We start from the raw sequence: 6,731 nt of genomic DNA, 5'->3' as shown, positions 1-6,731 counted from the left end.
ACTTAACCAAAGAAATAAAGGACCTATTCGCAGAAAACTACAGGTGTTTGAAAAAAGAAATAGAGCAAGATATAAAAAAGTGGAAGCACATACCCTGTTCATGGATTGGGAGAATTAACATAATTAAAATGTCCATAGTACCCAAAGCAATGTATAGATTCAACACAATCCCCATCAAAATACCAACGGCATACTTCACAGAATTAGAACAATTACTTCAAAAGTTCATATGGAACCAAAAAAGGCCTCGAATAGCCACAGCAATCTTGGAAAGGAAGAACAAAGTTGGAGGGATCACAATGCCAGATTTCAGGTTATACTACAAAGCCACTATAATCAAAACAGCCTGGTACTGGCACAAGAACAGGTATATAGACCAGTGGAACAGAATAGAGAACCCAAAAATGGACTCAAGGCAATATGCTCAATTAATATTTGACAAAGGTGGCAAAAGCATAAAGTGGAGTAAGGACAGCCTCTTTAATAAATGGTGCTGGGAAAATTGGACAGCTACTTGCAGAAAAATGAAACTAGACCATCAACTTACACCCTACACCAAAATAAATTCAAAATGGATAAAAGACTTAAATGTAACTCATGAATCCATAAAAATCCTCGAGGAGACTGTGGGCAACAAAATCTCAGACATCATACGCAGCAGAATTTTTACTGACACATCACCTAAGGCAATAGAAACAAAGGAGAAAATGAACACATGGGACTACATCAAACTCAAAATCTTCTGCACAGCGAAAGATACAATCATCAAAATGGAAAGGCTACCCACTGTATGGGAGAGCATAATTGCCAATGATATATCAGATAAGGGGTTAATTTCCAATACATATAGAGTGCTCATACAACTCCACAAAAGGAAGACAAAGAATCCAATTAAAAAATGGGCAGAGGAACTAAATAGACACCTCTCCAAACAGGACATACAAATGGCTAAGAAACATATGAAGAAATGCTCATCATCACTAATCATCAGAGAGATGCAAATCAAAACAACAATGAGGTATCACCTCACACCTGTCAGAATGGCTGCCATCAACAAATCAAACAAGAAGTGTTGGCGAGGGTGTGGAGAAAAGGGGACTCTAGTGCACTGCTGGTGGGAATGCAGACTGGTGCAGCCACTATGGAAAACAATATGGTGTCACCACAGCAAATTAAAATTTGATCTTCCATTTGACCCAGTGATCCCACTTCTAGGAATATACCCTAAGAAGCATAAAACACCAATGAGAGAGAATATATGTACCCCCATCTTTGTAGCAGCACTATTGACAATCGCTAAGATCTGGAAACAGCCCAAGTGCCCATCAGTAGACGAATGGATCAAAAAGCTGTGGTACATATACACAATGGAGTACTACGCAGCGGTAAGAAAGAAAGATCTCTTATCCTTTGAGACGACTTGGAGGGACCTGGAAAGTATCATCCTAAGTGAAGCAAGCCAAACAGAGAAAGACAAATTTCATATGATCTCACTTATTTGTGGAATATAATGAACATAACAGTTTGAGGAATGGGGTAGTCCCAGAGACGCAGAAACGGGGTACAGACTGACAATCCCCTGAGGAGTGGGGAGGTGGGGCAGGGATGAACCACAGAACTTATATGCATATATGCATGAACAGCGGACATGGACAACAATCTGGGGAAGGGGTAGGGAGGGGAGGGGGAGAGGGGAATTAGTGGGGGAAAAATGAGAATCATCTGTAACAGAAATTAATCAATATAAAATAAATTTAAAAAATCTACTACTATAACTTAAAAAAAAAATTAAAAATGCAACTACTATATGTTCCAGCAATTCCACTTCTAGGTATCTATTGAAGAAAGGAAAAAAAACCACTAACTTGAAAAGATACATGCATCCCCATGTTTACTGCAGCATTATTTACAATAGCTAGATATAGAAACAACTTAAGTATCCATGGACAAATGAGTGGCCCTATATGTATATTATTAGCCACTAAAAATGAAATATTGCCATTTGTAACAATATGGATGGATTCAAATGCATTAGGTTAGGCAAAATAAGTCAGACAGAGAAAAACAAATACCATATAAGCTCACTTATATGTGTAATCTAAAACAAAAACAAAACAAGTTTATACATACAGAAAATAGATTGGTTGCCAGAGGCTGAGGGTTATCGGTGGACAAAATGGGTGAAGGGAGTCAAAAGGTACAAACTTCCAGTTATAAAGCAAATAAGTCATGGGGATGTAATGTACAACATGGCAACTATAGCTAATAATCCTGTACTGCATATCTGAAGATTGCTAAAACAGTAAATCTTAGAAGTTCTCATCATAAGAAACAAAATATGTAACTATGTATGGTGATAGATGTAACCATATGTTAAGTATGTTTATGGTGGTTATCATTTCACAATATATACAAATATCAAATGAAGATCTCTTACCCTTTGAGACGACATAGAGGGACCTGGAGAGTATTATGCTAAGTAAAATAAGCCAATCAGAGAAAGACAAGTATCATATGCTCTCAATTATCTGTGGAATATAATGAACAAAATACGCTGATGAACAAAATAGGTTCAGACAAGGAAGTAGGGAACAGACTGACAAACCTCAGAGGAAAGGGTATGGTGGGGGTCGGGAAGAGATAAACCAAAGAACTTTTATGCATATATGCATAACCAGTGGACACAGACAACAGTGTGTTGAAGGCAGGGTTGGGGGTGGAGGAAGCGGAGTGGAGGGTGTCAATGGGGGGAAAAAGGAGGGACAGATATCTGTAATACTTTCAACAATAAAGATAAATTGAAATAAAATAAAAATAACAACAAAACTGCTCATTAAACTATGAAAAAAGGGGGCCATGGGGATATCTGTTATAGTATCAACAATAAAAATAATGTCAAAAATTATCATAAGTCTATAAATTGGAATTTTGTGATGCCCTTAAAAAAACGTTTTAAAATGAGAAGAAAGAATGTGTTATCTGGAAATCTTGCCCAGTTGTATGGTTAAGTTAAAATAAAACAAAACAAAACACAAAGTATGAAAGTATAAATACTTCAGAGAATTCTTTAAAAATTATAGTTAAATAATTCATTAAAACCTAAAATAAAACCAAAAAATCATAAGTATATTTTTCCTCCCAATCATCCTTATTTTTCATTTTATGATAATGTTACAGAAACTCCAAGATTCTTGTCCTTAGATGTGTACTTAGGTCATGGAATGGGTAGGTGGGGAAGGGTAGAGGTGGGCAAAGGGGAGGGGGAAGTGAGACTCCTGCAGTAACATCAACATTAAAAAATTAACAGAAAAGCTCTTTATATTTCCACATAGAAGAGAAAAATTCTTGGCCTTGAGATGAAAGCTCATTTCTAAAAGAAATCACAATGAATCAACCAACTTCTCAATTAAAAAAATAATTAAAAACAGTTTACTATCACCCAGAGGTGAATTCAGTTTTGTGTTTTCTCTTTGTTCTCTCTTTGGGCACGTGCAATTAAGAAATTGTGATCTACCGCAATTTTCAAATCTGGTTCTTTAACCTAACAGTGCCCTCTTCTGGTTTCATGATTTACACTCAACTAATTCATCAATGTTGGGGGGAAAAAAGCTTAACTTGGAAAACTAAAGCCTTTTACTTCTAGGTTTCAAAATAATGTTCCCCAATGAAACATTATTTTGAAACCTAGAAGTAAAAGGCTTTAGTTTTCCACCTTGCTATGACCAAATATATGAATAAAGATAATGGTAGTAGCCAAGGGCTGAGGAGAGGGGAAAATGGAAGTTATGTTTAATGTGTATGAAAATTTTCTGGAGAATGTTTGTACAATATTGGGGATATACTTAACACTATTAATTGGCACACTTAAATGGTTAAGGTGGTACATTTTGCTGTATGTATTTTATCAGAACTAAAAAGTAAAATAAACAAATCCAGTTGAAACAAAGAGTCTAGGTTGATGGCAGCAGCTCTAAGTTGAGACTGTTTTCACCTTAAGTCAAATGTTTATGATAAATCAAATCCCGCTGGATTTAATATAATTTTTAATTCCTGTCATTTCACTAAATAGGCAAATATTCCTCTTAATTTACTAAAAGTATAGTTATAAAACAACTTCAACTTTTACTTTTAAAGTCCTTAGTCTCAAAGATTTAGAGACCCATGTAAAAAGACTGTAAAAATTTACTTTCTTTTACTTTGGGAAATAATAAAATATTCTGCAATATCAAAGAAAAAAAGGACACTGAGGTTTGTCTTCTACTGGGTTGAAGGCATGACATTGACTGAGATTAAAAACAAAACAAAACACACACGCACACACACACTAGGAAAGGAGCAAGTGGGGTGCTACTAGCCTGGGTTGGGATACTGCTAAACATCCTACAATGCTCATGATAGCCCAAGAATGATCTGTCCTTAAATGTCATTCAAACCGATGAGAAACCCTGGGTTAGAGTTCTTTTCTCTGATTTTGGCCATTTTTCTTAGCCTTTGTAGCAGGCTTCTCTTTTGTCTCTAATTACTCACTATTCTGCCTTTAGCCCAATAATCTTTTCTCTATATTTTCTCTTAGGGATATCATCCTTTCCCATGACTTCAACAACCACATCTATGTTACTGATCTATATGTCTAGTCTCAACCCCTCTTCTAGCTCTAGAACTTTGTTTCTCTTGATTTCCCTTCACATATTTCTGTTAACTTACTGATAGAAAACCACAGGGTCATTCATATTCCCATTTCCTGAGTATCTTAGTTTGCATAAAAGGCTGTGCTGCTTGGAGGAAGGTAGTGGTGCTGGAGATGAGGGGCAATCAGGGTTAATAAGCACTTTAGTTGCATTATACCTGATTATGGTAATAGTACTGCAAAGAAAAAAAAGGATTACCTCTTGGAAACTAAAGCTCTAAGTGTTTTTTTTTAATTAATTAATTTTTGTTACAGATGTTTCTCCTTTTCCCCCCACTGATTCCCCCCTCCCGCTCCCTCCCTGCCCTATCCCCAGCTTTGTTGTCCATGTCCATTGTTCATGCATACATCCATATAAGTTTTGTGGTTTCTCTCCCCCACTACCCCCTCTTCTGGGGATTGTCAGTCTGTACCACACTTCCACGTCTCTGGGACTACCCCGTTCCTCAGACTGTTATGTTCATTATATTCCAGAAATAAGTGAGCTCATGTGATATTTGTCTTTCTCTGCTTGGCTTGTTTCGCTGAGGATAATATTTTCCAGGTCCCTCCATGTTGTCTCAAAGGATAAGAAATCTTTCTTTCTTACAGATGCATAGGACTCCATTGTGTATATGTACCACTAAAGCTCCAAATGTTTAATGAACTTCTTAAATATCGCAAAGCTTGCATTTAGCAGAGTATGTTGAAAGTCAGTTATATTTCGATATTAATGACTGAATTATCTCCAGTTAAAAATATAAATTAAAAAATGAAGCTACACCACCAACTTACACCATACACAAGAATAAACTTAAAATGGATAAAAGACTTAAATGGAACTCATGAACCCATAAAAATTCTAGAAGAAAATGTAGGCAACAAAATATCAGACATCACACACAGCAGAATTTTCACATACAATGCCTAAGGCAAGAGAAACAAAGAAAAAAAACAATGCACGGAAACAATGCACGGGACTACATCAAACTAAAAAGCTTGTGCTCAGCAAAAGAAACAAGCATCAAAAAGGAAAGGGAACCCACTATATGGGAGAGCATAGTTGCCAATGACACATCAGATAAGCGGTTGATCTCCAAAATATATAGAGTACTCATACCACTCAGCCAAAGCAACAAAGATAGTCCAATTAAGAGTGGGCAGAGGATCTAAATAGACATCTCTCCAAACAGGACATACAAATGGCCAAGAGACATATGAAAAAATGCTCAAAGTCACTAACCATCAGAGGGATGCAAATTAAAACGACTATGAGGTATCACCTCACACCTATCAGAATGGCTGCCATCAACAAATCATCAAACAACAAGTGCCCACAAGGATGTGGGGAAAAGGAGACTCAAGTACACTCTGGTGGAAATGCAGACTGGTGCTGCCACTATGAAAAACAATATGGTGTTTCCTCAAAAAAATCAAAAATTTATCTGCCATTTGACCCAGTGATACTACTTCTAAGAGTATAACCTAAGATGCCTGAATCACCAATCAGAAAAATATATATATGTACCCCCATTCGTAGCAACACTATTTACAATAGCTAACATCAGGAAACAGCCCAAATGTCCATCAGTAGATGAATGGATAAAAAAGATGTGGTACATACACACAATGAAATACTATGCAGTAGTAAGAAAGAGAGATCTCTTATCCTTTGAGACTACATGGAGGGATCTGGAGAGTATTATGCTAAGTAAAATAAGCCAGTCTGAGAAAGACAAATATCACATGATCTCACTTATTTGTGGAATATAATGAACAAAAAAAACTGATAAAGAAAATAGACCCAGAGATATAGAAGTAGGGTGCAGACTGACAAACCTCAGAAGAGGGAGACACAGGGAAGGAAGAGATAAACTAAATAACTTATATTTATGTATGAATAACCAATGAACACAGACAACATTGCTGTGGGGGCGGAGGGGGAGGAAGGTGTCAATGGGGGAAAACGGAGAAACATCTGTAAGGAAAATAAATTAATTAAAAAAAGAAGAATGGGCATACTTCAGTAGGATTACCTTAAAAATAAATAAATAAATAAATAAAT

This window comes from Molossus molossus, unplaced genomic scaffold, assembly GCF_014108415.1.
Source record: "Molossus molossus isolate mMolMol1 unplaced genomic scaffold, mMolMol1.p scaffold_m16_p_2, whole genome shotgun sequence".
Taxonomy (NCBI): domain Eukaryota; kingdom Metazoa; phylum Chordata; class Mammalia; order Chiroptera; family Molossidae; genus Molossus; species Molossus molossus.
The sequence above is the reverse complement of the archived record's forward strand: the minus strand, read 5'-3'. Positions refer to the sequence as shown.